This window comes from Bacillus rossius, chromosome 3 (genome assembly GCF_032445375.1).
Source record: "Bacillus rossius redtenbacheri isolate Brsri chromosome 3, Brsri_v3, whole genome shotgun sequence".
In the NCBI taxonomy this organism is placed as follows: domain Eukaryota; kingdom Metazoa; phylum Arthropoda; class Insecta; order Phasmatodea; family Bacillidae; genus Bacillus; species Bacillus rossius.
The window spans coordinates 26,768,049-26,786,900 of record NC_086332.1 but is presented as its reverse complement, the minus strand read 5'-3'; the positions used below and the strand labels follow the sequence as shown (position 1 = coordinate 26,786,900).

The 18,852-nt window shown below is 41.9% G+C and overlaps 1 protein-coding gene across 2 annotated transcripts in view; it reads right to left on the bottom strand.

Moving 5' to 3' along the window:
• Positions 1–18,612, bottom strand: part of LOC134530416 (uncharacterized) — a 211,555-nt gene extending 192,943 nt beyond the window's left edge. The window contains exon 1 of one of the 2 annotated variants that reach the window (XM_063365221.1): positions 18,569–18,612. The gene's annotated coding sequence lies outside the window, so the exon portion shown is untranslated. Of the gene's footprint in view, positions 1–9,270; positions 9,630–18,568 lie in introns of those variants that run through there. The other variant, XM_063365222.1, reaches the window with a different exon arrangement.
• Between the last annotated feature and the right edge of the window lie 240 nt (positions 18,613–18,852).

The following is an 18,852-nucleotide window of genomic DNA, read 5'->3' as shown; positions in this document are numbered from 1 at the left end:
ATTTTTGTTCGATTTCATCTACAGAATCATCTGATTTTTGATTCTAAGGTGATGCAGCTGAAAGAAGCCATCTTGGGCTCAATATTTTTTGACAACAAATTTTTTAGTCCATTTAATTTTTAAAATGTTGGTGCTATTTGAGTATAGCACATTATTTAATCCAACGCCTTGTTATCAATAGGTACCTACTGATACAAAAAGTTTCTCCTGTGAAATAATTTGTGTGAAGCATTTTTTTTTCTAGAATGACTCAAACTGTAATAATACTGTCGCTGCATGGGAAATATCTATAGATTTGCCAGGATGGGAAAGAGGGGGAGGGGGGGGGGGTCGGGGAGGGAGCAGCGAGCCTCCTGAGAGAGGGGGTCTTTGATTCCAGGGATTTACACCCATGACGGTCGGTATTCACACTTTTATGGTCTTAGAAAATCAACGAATTAGAAAACTGATTACAGTAGACGATATATGTCAAGAGGCCGGGTAGTACCAATTTGGCAGCAGTGGGTGCGCTGCAAACTGAGTATTAGAAACATTTCAGGCGGGGACCACTATGGCTTCAGATTATTCCGACCTTACGACCGGCATCGTCACGTTCCTCTCCCACATATGTGCCCTAATAAGGGTAGGGTGGGAGTAACATTCCAGATCCTTTTAAATACACTCCAGAGCTTTTAAAGAAACAGAACTGTTAGGGATCGCTCCCTTTTGTTGATTGTTGATTGATCGGGAGGGAATGAGAACTTCGGCAACAACCAGCGGCTGGGGAAAGGACTGGAGTAACAGGAGATTTGCCTAAACATCAATTCGTTACGGCGATTTGCCTAAAGTCATTTCGCCTAAAGGCGTTTTGCCTAACGTCGAATTGCCTAACGGCTATTTGCCTAAAGGCGATTTGACTAAAGGCGATTTGCCTTACGACGTTTTCCCTAACGGAGTTCTGCCTGACGGCGATTTGCCTAACGGCGTTTTGCCTAACAGCGTTTTGCCTAAAATTTTACTATGATGACAAAACCTCGTTTTGCCTAATGGCATTTTGCCTAACGGCGAATTGCCTAACGGCATTTTGCCTAACGGCGAATTCCCTAACGGCGTTTTGCCTAACTACGATTTGGCCAACGGCGTTTTGCCTAATGGCAATTTGCCTAACGGCGTTTTGCCTAACCTAACCTAACCTAACCAAACCTAACCTAACCGCGTTTTGCCAATTGCGATATGCCTAACGGCGTTTTGCCTAACGCCGAATTGCCTAATGGCATTTTGCCTAAAAGAGGAAAAAAGCGTTTTGCCTAACGGTGAATTGCCTAAAGGCGATTAGCCTAACGGCGTTTTCCCTAACGGCGATTTTCCTAACGGCGTTTTGCCTAACGGCGTTTGTTTTGCTAAACGGCGTTTTGCCTACAATTAGGCAAAACGCCTTTAGGCAAAACGACACATGCCCAAGGACTGCTGTGCGCCACAGTCAGGACCGGGGCGTGCGACGCGCGCAGCCTGCGCCCGCCTCACGGCTGTCTGCGCTCCGCCGAAGCGCGCCGGGCTATTGTCGGAGCGACGGGGCATTCACGTCGCCGGCAGAAATAGCTGCCGTGCTCGCTCAACTCCAGGCGCCTTACATTGCCGCGTCGGACTGTTCATGTGCAGCCCTCTCACATATCTGCAGGTTCGACCCTCACACTTCGGCTGCAGGTTCATCTCAAAGTATAAATAATTAAAAAATAACACGTTCTAAAGTACTTTTTTTAAAGCTGGAATAGGCCTTTGCAGATGGAGCTGAACCACATCTTTATGACAAATTATAAAAAATAAAAAAATATTTAAGTTGTAACACCGATGGTCTTAATGATGTTTAATTGAACAAATTTCTACAACACCAAACTTAATACTGTCGTGATTTTTATTTTTTTATTTAATAATTGGGAATATCCACACTTCAGAAAAATGTACTTATAGTAAATAATTGTATTAACCCGATGAACCCAATAAAATCTTATTACGCTAGCGACAAATTTCGCTGTGGCTGTTAAACATCGTTTGAAGGTCCGAAATTGACAATAACACGCCGTTTTCTTGCGACAGCCAGGCTGCTCGCAGGGGTAGCAGGCACTGGGCCGATAGTCATTTGGCCGAAATTTCTGAGAAATTAGTGGCTTTCGGTCTAGCGCCTTTCGGTGTAGTGATTTTCGGCCTCCTGCGACGTCTCCGCTCTCAGATTATCCGGCGTGCAGTTTAACTTATTACCAGCACTGTTTGTATTAACCGAATGTGCAATGAAAATGTCGCCGCGAGATTCACCACGAGAGCCAACCGCCGCGGCGGAAGAAAAAGATCGCTCGGCCTTGGAGGAAGACGCGCGCCCGGCCGCTCTGCGCGGACACCCCTGTCCTTGAAGGAAGCCGTAGTCGCGGGCTGATAACGAGAGCCGGGCCTGAAGTCACGTGCGTGCACACACACACACACACACGCGCGCGCGAGTCGATCCGCCGCCGCACGCCAGCGCTTCGAGATTACACACGTCTGTCACTACTGCGCGTCTCATCTGTACATTGCCGTGTGCCTTTTGACGTGACAACGTCTAATGAATCGATGAACGCCGGCTGCACGCACGAAAAAGTGTCCCGTTACGCACATTGTCCCGTTACGCTGTGTTCCGTTACTCTCATTGTACGCTTGCGCCGCATCTATCTCTTTTCCACTCGATTGGAACAACCATCGATTTGACTTTTTCGAGGCACATTAAAACTTGAAACACTCCCATTCGTTTCCTACTTTTCCTATCATCGTCCTATCCTTAACAGAATAACACAGATTGGAAGAAGTTAAATAGCAAACACGTATAAAAGTTAAAGTTAAAATAATCTGTTCGTTAAAGTAATAAACATATTTGAATTAATGAGTGCAAATAAAAGTAAATTTGTCATTTAAATTGCAGATTTAATTTCACTCCTTCTTTGTATCCAAACAAAATAGTGATAATTCAATAAAAATGATTCAATTTTATTCATAAAAGTATGCAATCATTTCATCAATGTTTTGTTATGACGTTGTCACGTTAAACTATCGTCTGTAAACCGACTTTATAGACAACCCATTTTTTTTTACTGGGCATTTCCTCCGTCTTCACAATGCTACTAGCGCTGTCCTCGCTCCAGAGCGCTCTGTTGCCAGATATACACCATAGAGCACAACAACTTTAGACACAACTTTATGATTTAAATTTTAAGAGTAAAATCTGAAATGAGATTTTGTGGCAACACAGGTTCCTGCATCATCTGATAACATTCAATTCTCTCTTCTAAGAAAATTTATCAGAAAGACGCAATCTTGGTTTTAACCATTTTTGTTATCAATATTTTTTTAAATATATTTCAATATTAAAAATTTGAGCTTAGTTCAACCACAGAAATTAAACAATGGAGTGCCTTGTTATTAATAGTGACCAAATGCTACTAATAATTTTTTCTGTCAAATAATAATCGGTGTTTAGAATTTATATCTTTTTCTTACATAATGTACCTATACAACTGTAATAACTATCAAAAGGCACTATTTTGTGATCTTAATAAAATCAACAAATTGGTAAAGACAAATTGTACTGAAACTTATCATAATTATCGAAGGTATATAAAATAATATTTTTAATGAATACAAGCTGGGTAGTAATAATCTGGCAACAGTGGGAGCCATTTGCTCTGTAATGCAAACTAGGAGTGAGACAGACTATACTCCCACGACTTTCCTCAACCTGACACACGCAAGCGCTCCCACAGAGTTGCCAATGTACACACTTTGTCACTACATCTATGCGCTCGGCGAGAACGTTTTCCGTTTATGGAATTAACGACTTCAGGCAGATTTTCGTTTCGGTGTTTGATAGGAGAGAAAAAGGAGGGGGGGGGGGGGGGGAGGTAGAAATAATTTTCTTGCTGTTTGCTTTCGAATTCTTCTTTTTTTTTTGTGCAAACGGCTATTAAGTTAGTAACTAGAATGGTCTACATCGGCGAAATTTATAGGCTCGTTTTTTTTATACAGAAGAATTTTCAATCTTGATTTGAGGTCACCGCTACACGGTACTTTCAACTACTTTGTTGGAATATGTTTAACTCAGTCGGACATGCTCCGATCGGGGTTAATTCTTATTTAGACTAAACTGATTTTGCAATTACGAACTTAAAAACGACATAACGTCCTTGCTTGCTTGTGACTGGTTTGACGTCAGCAAATGGTAGCTAAAAAAGATAGGCTGAAGTTGGAGCTGAAGAAAAAAACATAATTTAAATAAGTTATGAACTTATATGTCTTGGGTAAGTGAATTACACTACATAATACTTGTTATAGCTTTATCAAGCAATAAAATACACATTATATTAAATACCGTAACATAAAAAAATCCCACTGCTATCGATTCGAGTTAGGTATAAACAGTTGATTCCCGTGTAACTTGACAAACACTTTCATTTCATCTCAGTAAATGTTTTAAAATACGGCTACCTAAACATCGTAACTAAAATTATCTAAGCTCTACTGTTTAACCAGGATCTCAGATACATATCTACATATTCTCAATGTTTGAAGAGGATGGTGGTGGCCATTTTATATTCAGCAGTAAATTCGATCTTTGCGGCAAAAATGACTCTACTCACCCAGTGGTTCACGATAAAGTGGCACTTTAACTTGGTAAATACTTAGCAGGAGCTTACTGTTTGATAATTCGCAAAATTTTCCTGCCCTTATTCATAACTTTTTTTTTCCTTGATCCAGATAAATATTACTTTCGGCACTTGACAGAATTTTAAAAAATAACCCAAACTTATGTAACGCGCTCCGACGTGCCGGCTCAGTGGCGAGTGCCGCTGGCAGATTCTGTGTTCGATTCCCGGCGGACTCATTGTCAGGTCGAATATTGATGAAGGTAGATGAAGGGAAGGTTTTGAGTGATCTCAAGTTACTCCCAGTTAAATGTGAATGCAAACATTTTTTAAAAATAGTAGGCCTTTAAAAACCTATTTGAACGCATTTATGACGTCTTTATAATTCGTTACCGAAACTATTTTAAAGACCGATAAAAAATTACACTAAATTATATTGTAGCAAAAAAGGGGGCAAATTAACACATTAAAGAAATTCAGTTGAACAGACTTCAAATTACAGATGTGGACTGGAGTTGTTTTTTTTATTTTCTTCGCCAAGTTTTTTATTGTAAGGTAATTGGGGGAGGTTTCGCCCCCCCCCCCCCCCCCACAGGTCGCTACTGGTTTAACATTGGTCGTTATGTCACCCCTTCCCCGGAAGGCAATGGCGGACCACTGCAGAATCAAGTCGCGATATTCGCCCCAATCTTCCCGAGGCGATGGCTGAGGTGGCCTCACAAATCTGTGATAAAATTTCCCAGACTTTCAGTGACGAAAGTTTCATATTTCCCTGTAAACGTTTTTTATTACATATTTTACCTCTCTTACAATTACATAACCCAGCCTCCACCATCCCCAAAGCTGCCATAGCCATCTCTCCCCTTTCTTGCACTAACATTTTTATATGTGTATAGATTTTCACTAAAAACACAACTTGAAAAACAATTGCATTCACAGTCTAAGTCATAACAGACTACAGCTTGAAATTCTCCATTAAAATTACTATCGCTGAATTTCCATGATTTTTCTAGGATTTCAAGGTAACTCCCCAACTTTCTCTGACCACGTCCGACTTTTCCCTGACTTTCCGGTATGTGGACATCCTGTTATAGGTATAAACAAGACCTGGAGCGTATGCAGAATTTCGTTTCCATGGTGGGAGGGGGGGGGGGGGGAGGGAGAGAAAGAAAAGCGAGATTAAACCTGTTTGTTATAAAACCTTTCCTCTTGGTGTTAATGATAGATTTTTTAGTTTTTTTTTGGGGGGGGGGGAAGGGTTATATATAGGCCTCCAACCCCCTTACGTACGCCCTTGAACAAGACCTACTAGGCCGATCACATAATTCTATTTTTAAAAAGCTGAGCAGGGTTTCGTAAAGTGCTCGTTTCACCGCGAACGGACTGTACAGCAAGAGCGGGGCTAGATCAGGAGGGGGGAGAGATGGGTTGCGAAGGTCGACCCGTCGTCTGTCAGGACCGGCGCTGTCAGATGTCAGCCGTTGCGCCGGCCAAAATTACCAGCTGACGTCACGACCTGACCCACGACTCTTCCCCCCTCCTCCCCGCCGCACACGCCCGAACAATCCCGACAGCGTGGTCGGGCCACTCCGGAAGTGAGCGCCTGAAGCATTCCTCACTTTTCTACTCTGTCCAACACTTCATCCAGACCATCCTCTGTCTCCTGTAAATTCCTACACGTAATGCATGCCAATTTGCATCCCGCATAAATGTGCCCTGTGTCTATGCAGGTTTTACCTGGGCCCAACCTATCTATAGTTATAGTCTAGAATAGTCAGTGAAGGGAGTTAGTCATGGCGCCAATCGTTGCCATGGCTGGCCAATCCCCTCCTAGCACACGATGCATGCGACCCTCTCCTTGCATGGCTAATCCCAGCATGACTAGGCGTATAGGCTTCGGCCTGAGACGCACCTAGGTCCCTCCCTAACCCGGACCCCTCCAAAATACACTTAGTTTTAGTTAGGTTAGAAAAAAAATCATTCCTCACTGGCTGTAAATTTACTATGACAAGTCAATGCAAATTTACAGGATTAAAAAAAAATTCCAACTCAAATCTTTCCCCTTTGAGTAGATATTCTGCGTCACTGTAGTGATAAGACATCAAATGATAAAACATAGACCGCATGCACCGGTTGCGCAGTGAAAAAAATTACTATGGCCACCAACATTGGAGGGCTTATCTTCCATTACAGCTGTAATTAATTTTTATTCTCGTGGTTGAGATGATAAAATCGCATAGCAGTTCGTAAGCTTTAGTTCCAAACACATACAAAAACGCTCGTCTGCTTGAGAACCATTGTTAAATTAAATAAGCACGCAGATCATTTTGACTGTTTATTCATTCTTGGTCAAATTAAGCCCCTGGCTGTCAATTGATACTTGAGATAACATTTGCACCATAAATACATAGCTACAAAATAAAAGCAAAAAAATATTTAATTTGAGCGAAGATTACGTTTTATAAATACGATATAATCTAAGTATCAAAACAATTATTAAAAATTGTTACAGAACAGAGCTTTAGTATTGCCTTCAATTAAACTAGTTTTGCGGTACGATGGACTTATATATTTTCCTGAACGAAACAAGTGAAATATGTTTAAGCTCTTGTGTCGATGAACGGAACCGAAGCTGTCGTAATCGTGGGACGAGCTTAAGCCCCTTGTGGCTGGCCGCCTGCGAGCGTCGTCAGGGTCGCTAGTGTCGCACGCGAGGGGCGCAGATGGACGCGTGTCTCGCGCCGTCACGCGAAACATTCATTCCCGCCGCCACGTGGGAGTCGACAACCAACCACGGCCCAGGGCTTCACACGCGAGCCACTCGAGAGCTGGTCGTACACGAGGCCTGCTCCAGCCGTCAGTTCTGTATTCTTCCGCCCCGAGTCCAAGCCACGGAGGTAAGATGCAGTGTCGGTGCAAGGTAAATTGGCGCCCTAGGCGATAAACCTTAAAAGCCCCCCCCCCCCCCCCCCACCCGGACACCCCAAAAAAATTTTCCTTGCCTCAAAATACATCACGCAAGCCTAAGATTTTGTCAACAATCAAATGTAAACAGACTTGTGTTTTTTTTTTTACGTATTACAAATCATAAACAGGTCTCCGTGGACTTTAAATAATTACTTATATCAATATAAACATTCCAAAGTGTTACAAAAATCTATTTTCATCTAGTTTCAATAATCTTTAAACATATTATATGAGCTGTTATGTGTCGTGCTGCGCCGCCCCCAGCTACTTGGCGTCCTAGGCGGTTGCCTAGTTCGCCTGTATGGACGCGCCGGCCCTGGTAATATGCAAGAGAGCTGGCGTGTGCAGTCTTCGCGATGTTCATAATTGGATACAAGACGAGAACGACCCCCTACCTATTTTCCCGTCTGGATAGCAAACTTTGCTTTTTTGTTATAATGATGTTTAACGCTAATCCCTCGCTGATGTGCTCCTCACATATTTTTTTAAATAACACTCACTACTTGCTGGAATTTTTACGATTCTTAGTACAGAGTTCCTTCCAAATTGTTAAACAAACTTCTGACATTAACCTCTTACTTGTTAGCCAAGCTAATCAGAGCTACTTAAATTTTACAACAGTCACCCACTCCATAGACCAATACCTCCACGGCATAAATAGCACTAACATTGCCTAATCTCGAGTATGTATTTGCCAAGTTGGATGATCAACCAAAAGGAGTCGATTAAAGGGTCCATCGATTTAAAACAAAGTACATTTTGGAAGTAGCCTTTTCGGGGATTTGAGTGTGGTTAAAATAAGTGCAGAGAGCGCGTCCTCGTAACCGTCATACATCAACAAGTCTGTCAACCAGTCAATTAAAAAAATACACGGGTCCATTAGGTACTTCTAAACCTTTATTTTAAATGAAGCAGTGAAAAGTAACAATTATAAGTAACCAATTTAAAACAATTGGCCGCTCTCTAGCACATATTTATACAAAATTTAATATATTGGTATTATATTTTTTCAATTTCCTTCAGTGCGGAAACGAGATGACAGCTATCATATATCTGAATTTCCTCTAAGCAACTAGTGTAACGGCACCATTCACAACATTTCTTCGTGAAATACCTCATGGGACCCTCAAATTGACTGATACGAAAACCCACTAATATACGTGCTGCAGTAAAGTCATCGACTCCGGCGAAAGCCGTGGGTAGATACCTAGCGAACAGTTGTGGCCGAAATCTAGTTATAATGATTAGTTTTGGTTTAATTTTTTTTATGATGCACTTATTTAAGACTGGTCAGTATGGCAAACTTAAATCATAATTCGTCAAATGCTATTCAGCCGTATGTTCTTACAGCTAGCTAGAATTGAGAACCTAAGAACTATTAAGTTTCTTTAGTAGAATGGCTATAAACAATATTTGAAATGTGCTTTTATAATTATTGCTGTAGTAAATGGTAGGTAACGTGAAAACTTTTTTTCTATGTAATTCATTTCAGAGTTCTAAACTATATAGCAGGAAACCCTGAATTTGATCAAGTTCAGGATGTTTCTATCCCACTTCAAAAGGCTATAAATGTGTAACATTTACACGAATAAAGACGGAATCTGCGGGTGAATTTTAATATACAAATAAGAATACCAAAAAATACCAAGTTTTCATTTACCTTTTACACATGTTTTAACGTGTCCTCCATCGAACTCACGGCATAATTCCCAACTTTAATCAAGCTCGTTCCTTTTTCAGGTATTCACTGCAGCCGCTGATGTTGCAACGAGGCGTCGCGGGTCACAGCTGCGACCTCGGAGGCCAGTGGTTCTGTGCGCAAACCGCAAGCTCGCGACGTTCGACACGTCGTACAGGACGCTCACTGAGCTTCTGGCTCTGGCTCGGCAGTGCCGTGTCAACTTTACCCTGCGTAAACAAGCAGTCTCTTCGAGGCGCTGGTGCTACCGCCTGGAAGTCGACGGAAACCGTGCTGATCAGTTGTAACTGACGCACTTGCTGCAATGAAGGACGCTAAAAAATTTTGACGCGACAACATCTAATAAATCGATGAACACCGACTGCACGCACGAAAAAGTGTCCCGTTACGCACATTGTCGCATTACGCTGTGTCCCGTTACGCTCATTGTACGCTTGCGCCGCATCTATCTCTCTTCCACTCGATTGGAACAACCATCGATTTGACTTTTTCGAGGCACATTAAACTTGAAACTCTCCCATTCGTTTCCTACTTTTCCTATCATTTTCCGATCCTTAACATAATAACACAGATTGGAAGAAGTTAAATAACAAACATGTATAAAAGTTATAGTAAAAAATCTCTTCGTTAAAGTAATAAACATATTAGAATTAATGAGTGCAAATTAAATTAAATTTATCAATTAAATTGTAGATTTCATTTCACACCTTCTTTGTATCCATACAAAATAGTGATAAGTCAATAAAAATTATTCAATTTTATCCATAAAAGTATGCAATCATTTCATCAATGTTTTGTTATGACGTTATCACGTCAAACTATCGTCCGTAAACCGACTTAACAGACAACCAATTTTTTTTTAGTTTCTGTGTTGAGTAGCGATCTTGCACGCGCTAGCTTCGTACCAGGGCGGCAACTGTCGGGAACTAAGTAAAGCTTGCAAGGTGCAGCAGCACGCGCCACGAAAAAACCTGACGTTTCTACGTGCAGTTCCACATCGGCCACGAGGGGTTTCTTTCTATCTTGGTTCGTGCAGAAGTCACAGACTTCTGTGTGGTGGGAATACTCTGTGCGATCTTCGCACAGACACAGGACGTCGGGAGTGGCGACAGCGAGTCGTGCTGGGCGCGACCTCCACGCTCCGCGCGGCCTTCTTGCGCAACACTGCGGCGACCTCTGACCCTTCCACCGCGATACCGCCGCGGGCTGCCTCTTCTCCGGTCTGCGGGGAGACACGTCGGAAGGTCATTCTACATCATTGTTTTGATGATGATCCGTCATCCGTCCGTCAGTGTACAAGCCGAGCAATTCACAATCATCCGCACGTCCGTCAAATACTTTTCCATTTTAGTGCAGCCAACAGACAAAAAATCTTAAATACCAGTGAAATTTATATCTTATCTAGATATATTATATTGACGATCATGAAAGATAAGCACTTAATAAATAATTCAATTCAATATTTATTAAAATATTTCCAGTTGTTAAAAATATGTTCAAACGTATGTTAATGGAAGCAGCTACATAAATATACTTAAAAACCTTATAAAACAGTAAAGGTCGCCGCCAATAGGTATCTTGCTAACATTTTGGAGGTTATTCCATCCATCCATCCATCCATCCATACATCCGTCGATAGTTAGCTTGGCAAGGTTTTGACGGGGGACGGATGGAATTTTCCGGGCCATATGATTGGCTGCAGGTCACGTGATTGACGGACAGACGGATGGATGAGATGGATGATTGTGAGTCCAGCTTTAGTTGAGAACCATACATACCGTCAAGCTTCAGATATGCCACTCCATCACCACACCAATTAGATTAAATCTTTCAGTCACACTTTGTCAATTTCTTTTATTTATGTATTTTAACTAGATTTTTTTTAAATTTTATGTAGTAATAATCTGAAGCTATAAATATAATAATGTATAGTTATCATATTTTATTATATGATAATTTTTCCCCATAACCATAAAATATGATATCCACTAGAATTTACACCATGACGAACAAATTCAAGAGTTGATAAACTTCATAGTTAACTGAGATATAAATTGTCCACAATCCTGGACCCCTGACATTGTATACCTACTCGACATGAAATTAATTTTACTCAAGGAGGGAATGTAAAAATAAAACTTGTTTGTAGCACCAAGACCTAACCCGAATTCTTGTGGTACCTTGTTTGTAGAAGTGCCTGGTTCGCAAACACGCCTGCTTCACAAAAGCACAGCACAGAAGCCAGTTCGCGGAAGCAGTTTTACTGCGGCCTGAAATAGCCGCGCGCAACTCTCTACCCAAAACCTCCCCCGCCTCCCTAATACCCGGTCAGGCCGCTCGGAAATTACCATCCCACGCGAGAAGAGGCATGCAACACATGTACGGAGCATAACGCTCCACGGTCAACAGATCGCCGATTGATACTATAGAAACACACAACATCAACCGTGACACGTAGTCATAAAACTACGTGACTATTATATTTTAATGAAATATTTTCAATACTCAGCTTATTCAGTTCCATTGACAAAGGCCTAGAGAAATTTGGTCCTCTTTCGTCCAACCAAAGAAATTAAGGTAGGTAGCAAAACATTACTAATTCTTAAAATAAAAATAACATCGTGGCATTTAATAAAATAATAGCTATTAAATAAAAAAATTAGCTTAACGATAAATACGTATTTTGATTAATAAATAAAATGTATAGCCTATTTAATTGTTATTATGATTTTGGTAATAAATTTTCTTATTTTTCAAGTTAATGGGTGTGGACAGTGTCATATTGAATTAAATGAAAAGTAATTTGTTCTTGGTCTGTATTAAAAACCTGCAAATATTTTCACCATGCAATAAAAAAAATATTGCATGCCGAAAAACAGTTTCTTCGCTCTCCTCACGATTTGCTAAAGGTCGTTGTGTCAAACCCATCTAGGCTTCCATGGCTACGGCATGCAATGTTCTAGGGAAGTTTTAACAGTCCGCTGGCCATTTTTGTGAGAACTGGTTCCCGGTTTGGTTTCGGAACGAACGCAATTTTCCGAGGAAGGTCTACTACATGATGGAAAACTTATGCAATCAGATTATCATTTGGCGATGCTACTAGCCGATCTAAAGTTACCCGTGTGTTGTTTTGTCTTAAGTACTCAATTTAAATAAAAATTTAATTACCATAATTAATCACTTCTACAACAATGCAAAAGCTGTGACAGATTTTTTGTGCGATGGACTTTCTTTTTCCACAGAAACGTTCAATGCTGCATTTATTAAATGTAAAAAAAAAAATTGATTTTGAAAATAAATGCCGTAATAATTACCGAAAACATTGTAGGTACATTTTCGAAGACACTAGAAATTTCACGGTATATGATTTATCTCCACGTTTACGAGTATCTCACATTTACAAAGATTTTAATTCATTTAACAGGAAAAAAAGTGTGCACGCAGTCTCGAGCAAGTAGTTCTGGTGTAAGATAATCGGCGACTGTACACAAAACATTTCCCCGTGTCGAGCTTAAGGAATAGCCTATTCATGGGTCTGTTTGTATTAGTGCGGCGAAATGATTAGTGCAACACTCGCTGTATCGCCTCTAAGCGCAAGGTTCTGAACTGTCGCGCCGTCTTCATGGCGTGCGTAGGGAGACTAAGAGAGTTGAGTGGCGAACATAGCATTATATGGCTCAGTAATGCAAGTCCCTTGAGTGGTTTATTGAATTCAGTAAGCGGTGTTTCGTGCGTGAAAATTATTCTGGAAACATCCGTTTAAGCCATTTTCACTTTTCTAAAATTGTATGTAGCTTACGAACGAAATCAGGGAACGTAATTCTCATCCGACCTCAGCGTATACTTGAATGTTTTTCCATAAACAGACGCCACTATGATATCTTGAGCAGCTTTCACATGGCGTGGGTTTCTTCCGAAGCTCTGCGCACCGTTTACGTAGCTCGGCAACTGTGTCCACCGACCGACGGCCCACGAGAAAGGTCGAGTCGCCGCGAGGTGCCTTGCGCCGTGGGAACGGGGCTCCGGGCCTGGTCACCACAGCCAGCTAACAAGAGGACGCGGCAGTAGACCGAACATCACTAGACCAAAAGGCACAAGACCGAAAGTCACAAGACCGAAAGGCACAAGACCGAAAGGCACAAGACCGAAAGTCACAAGACCGAAAGGCACAAACCCGAAAAATGGAATATTTCTCTAGCTAGGAATATATCTTAACTCTGGCGTCAGGCACTAAACCGAAAGGCACAACACCGAAAGGCACAACACCGAAAGGCATAAGACCGAAATTTCGGTCTTATGACTTTCGGTCTTGTGCCTGGTACCCGCTAACAACCTACACACCCGAAATAGAGAGCGCAGGGCATGCAGCCCGCTGAAACTTTCTCCACCGGGATTCGAATCCACGAACCCAAATGACACCAACACACATTCTCCCACCGTGCTCATGAAATCGCCCTCAGCCCAGCACGGGTTCGAGTCCTGACAGCAACCCCCGCCAAAACCACCCAACTCACAACACCTCAGGCTCACCAAACATCCGTCATCTACATCACCATTAAAACCTAATATCGCGGCAATACGCGGCCTGGAACTCTACGCGGGCCCGCGGTTCGATGCCCGGATCTGGCACTCGGACCTCGAGGCCTGCAATGGCTGTGATGACGGTACAGTTGCAGCTCTCCCTGCGGCGGTGTTGCTGAGCCCCCCCGGGCGCGACCGCGGGGTCAGGTGCGGGGACGAGGGAGGTAAACACGACTTCTCAGGGCGCGCGCGGGTCGATGCGGGGAGGAGGGTGTTGACTCCGCCTGGTCGCGTGACCGCCGCGGGGGCGCCGAAATAGCCACCACCGCGCCCGCACGAAGCCGTCCAGAAGAGTACACTACACTTGCCCTAAAGCCATTCGACCTAAAATGAATTTCGGCTGAATGCCTGTTAGGTCGAATGACTTTTAGGGCAACTGACGTTTAGGCCAAGTGACTTTTAGGTCTAGTGATGTTTAGGAGATATGACATTTAGGGCAAATGACTTTTAGGCGAAATGACTTTTAAGTCAAGTGACGTTTAGGAGATATGACTTTTAGGGCAAATGACTTTTAGGGCAAATGACTTTTAGGTCAAGTGACGTTTAGGAGATATGCCTTTTAGGTCAAATGACTTTTAGGTCAAATGACTTTTAAGTCAAATGACTGAAGGATTTTTTTTAAATTTTAGGTCAAGTGACGTTTAGGAGATATGACTTTTAGGTCAAATGACTTTTAGGTCAAATGACTGAAGGATTTTTTTAAATTTTAGGTCAAGTGACGTTTAGGAGATATGACTTTTAGGTCAAATGACGCCCACCGGTCCAGAACCGTACCCGGAGGAACCCGCGGTGCAGTCGGCTGCACGCGGAGTCCCCAAACTTGCCAGTGGGTCCAATAAGAAACAGGAGGGCAATGAAAATCAACAGCGAGCCAAACCCCTTAAAAAAAATATAAATAAAAACAGTCTTAACTTGACGGAGCTGGACTTAACTTCGGTTGTCATCTAACAAACACGAGTCTCGCTTGTACATCTTAACTTCTGTAAAACCGTGCACATAATTAATTATCGGTTAATTTTTCCATTTAAAAACAAACATATGCAAGGGTAAATCAAGTTATTATTTTTTACACTACAGAAATATGATTTTTTTGCGCAATATTTTTTGATGTAATTTTGACTGATTTAACATTTTTTTTTTCATCTCGAGAAACCTATATTGTTTTCCACGGGATATTATAATCATTAATCAGCTCATTATTTTGTAACTACGTATTACGTACTTTGTTAAAATTGTAGACATTTAAATTATGATATTTTCATGATATAAATATATAAGGCTTTTTATTACATTTTATTTGCATTATTAGCAGTCAATCAAAATTTATCACGTTATCTATATGTATTTCTCGACGACGAACATCTAACAACTTTTACAGTTGCGCATACACGTCCCCTTTATTCATTTAATTTCATTAACAATTATTTGTACGATGGAAATTGCCATTAGCAACCGGTGAAAATTAAAAAAAATAATAATAATTAAATTACATTCGCTGTCGCACACATCTTTGTATGTGGTACCTACTTGTCTGGATAAATAAACGGCAGGATTGTACCTCGCCATCTTGGAACTAGAAAAAAATTTTAAAGCTCATCTTGAAATAATAACAGGCTGGACCCATCCTGTGACAGCCAGGACGAAAGTACTGATTATTTCAAGTGGGCGTTTGCAGATGTCCAACAGTTTCTCTGGGCCATGACTGAGACTTCCAAGAAGTGTCTTGAGCTAGCTCCTGTTAAATAATACGTACACCTGTTCCACAAGAAGTGACCAACTGTTCCTTTAAAATTCAATATGGTGGGGTGTAACTACCTAATTTATTTAATAAAGACTCTACGTATCGTTAGAAACAAGGTCGTTAGAAATGGTAACGCCTCACGACTCTATTAAGAGATTGTGGGAAAGGAATCACCAAATCAAACATTTTCCACGAGTGATAGCGGTGGCATGGCTGGTGACAGTGCGTATTTTCCAGATTGAATTTTCGTGATTTCCACATAGCAGACAAAAAATTTCCCAAAAATGATGTTATTTCGGCGAGTTGTCCCAAAATATCTCAAACCTACCTTACCTAGGTAGGCGTTGGCAGCTTGAAGAGGGGAACTATGTTTTGAGGGCCGTACAATTATTGTACATATCAAAAACATCTCGTTAATAAACCAAAAATTAAATTTGTAAATAAAAACCCATAGCCCGACCAGAAAAATAAAACCTGCTGCATGGGCGCCGCATATGTTTTCTTCGTGTTTTTTTCATTGTTCTATTGATTCCGAGCAACATGGCGAGGTTTTATTATTTTTCTGGTCAGGCAATACATATATTTACTTTATACGATTCTAACAGACACCATTAAATGGTATAGTAATTTTAGAAAAAGACAAGAGAGCTATTATGTGGCTTAGTGAGTTACAAAAATACAATTACGGCGGCATAATTTAAAATATTTTGAATTTCTTTAAGTACATACAAATTAAATATATAAATTTTATCTGTCATAAAAATTATAGTAGGATGATCTATTAACTTAAATATATTACGTTACATGGTACAATTAATTAAATTATGTGTCATCTACTATAATTACTGTACTTTTGCAAATAATTTATATTTGAATATACCGTAAAATAACATAAGCACGAGAAACAAAAAAAAAAAACAGATTCAGGCCTGAGACGACTAAGGGAAGGAAGGAGTATCGCTTCATTGATTGATTTGAAGAGAGAGAGGGAGAAAATTAAATCTAGTGTATGAGTGTAATCTAATACCTACATGTCTAGAAAACTAAGTATGTGTTGTTTGAAATAAACTATCAGAGTTGGCATTAGTAAGTAGTAAGGCTAGACAGATAATATACTTACTCAATTTCCCCGGTAAAGAAATTTTGTTCCCCACAAATTTCCCCAAAGTTTTCGTTTCCCAAAAGTTCCCCAAAATTGGAGGAGGGGAGGGGGGGACAATCTGGAGTCGCCGCGTGCCGATCAGGCAACGTAACGCAGACAGCGAGCACGGCGGAAGGATGGCAAAGGGGGAAGGGGCAAGGCAGCAGCTGGGCGTCCAGACAGACCGGGAGCAGAGGCACCCGGCTTCCAGGAACGGTCGTCTCGAACCTGGCCGGTGTTCCGGGAACTCATTCACGAGGCACTGTTAGCCTCGGAGGAGGCCTACTCCGGGCCCCGTTGACGGCGGTCCCGTTAGCTGCGGCGCCCCGCCGACCTTGAGACTCCCGACTCCCGCTGAGTGGCGGGTTCGAGCCCCCAGCCCGCTGCGGGCGTCGCGGGTTCCGGCCAGTTCGGCCCCCCGCCATCTTATAAATATTACGATACTGTGATAATTTTTTTTTGTTTTTTGGTTTCACACGGCACAGGACTTCGCTTTGGCTACATGTTTAAATCAACACTCGTGAACTGGTGTGATTATCATGGCAGTTGTCACTCACGTGAAATAATAAGATATCACCTCGCGGCGCTTACACACTAAGAGTCTGTTAGTACCTATATATGTGGTCGCAAAATGGTACAGGAGGTCTGCGAGATATGATTCATATCTTGATACGCTAAAAAATTAGGATAAATAGTCCGGAATTAGAATTATATCAAAAATATGGAAAAATCCAAGATGGCGGATTTTAATACTTCTTCAAAGAGTAGGTACCTCCCCAGTTCCACAAGTATTGTTTGGTTTGCGCACAAAGCTTACAAAACATATTAATATATTTTAAAACGTATTACGTAAATAATAATAATTTTTAGTGGAATCCCCAAAAGTTTAAGAACTAAATTATTTTGTTTAGTATAACTATACATTGGTTCATACATAAACTTCAGCGTTCAAAAAATATTCATGCATAACCAAGCTCAATAAAAATCCAAACGATATTTTCCAAAAACACGGAAGTGCAGCCAACCTAAAACTTTGCCTGCTATATCAAAAACAATCGACTTTATGTTAGAAAGATAACAATCAACTTCCAATATAAAATACCATAGCTTTATTCTACGCATCCTAAAGCCATACCTACTTAACAACGGCTGAAATGTATAGAAGAAAAATACTAACTCCGATTTTCGATAACCAAACAGGCTGGTGAAAGGCTGATTTTTTTTTTTTTAACGACTGTCTTCGAACCCTTGGACACGGTAGAGGGAAGATAGACGCACACGGAAGGTCAGTTACGAGGATGGAAGCAACGAAAGGAACAGCGCGAGTGTTAGCTTCGGTCCGTTCTACAATCTCACGGAACAGAATTTCTACAACAGCACGTAGACGGAGACGGACCCGTACAGATTAGCTCGGCGATGCTATCTTCCGTGCGACGACGAATAAAAGACGAGTACTTGGCTGCGGTGGTAGCCATGTTTGTTTATGTTCTAAATACGTAAACAAAAATTGTTTCAAAAATACAAGAATAACTAATGTTCAATCATTACTTTGACGTTTATTTATTTATTTGTAAATTCTGCCTGTGCTGAGATCTAGAAGCATGATATTTTGTTTGAAATTAAATTAACATTCCGTAGGTAACCTTGAAACGCAATCTCGCTTCCCGTTTTATTGTTTGAATCAGCAGACGCGACAGTGAAATGTTTCCGGGAGATCCGTCTCCGTTTCCGCGCCATTTTGGAAAGGGCCTCAATGGGGCAGGTGACGAGTGTGTTCGGTCGCCGCTGTGACTCACCTCGCGAAGTCCCGCGGGCGACGGTGCTGCTACGTGGCGAGGCGGAGCCGCACTGGCGTCTGGCCGGGTCCCCCCCCTCCTCCAAGGGTGCGCGGGGGCAGGGGCAGGGGCGGGGGGCGGGGCTGGCGCCGCAAGGACACGCGCCGAACCCCCCCCCCCCCCTCCCCCGCCACCCGGGCACGCGCCCACGGGCGTGCTGGCACGCGCCAAAGGGCGAGACGCGACGGGCGAACACCGTCGCGTCCACATAGAGTACACAAGCTTGAGGGCTCTACCGCCGCGGC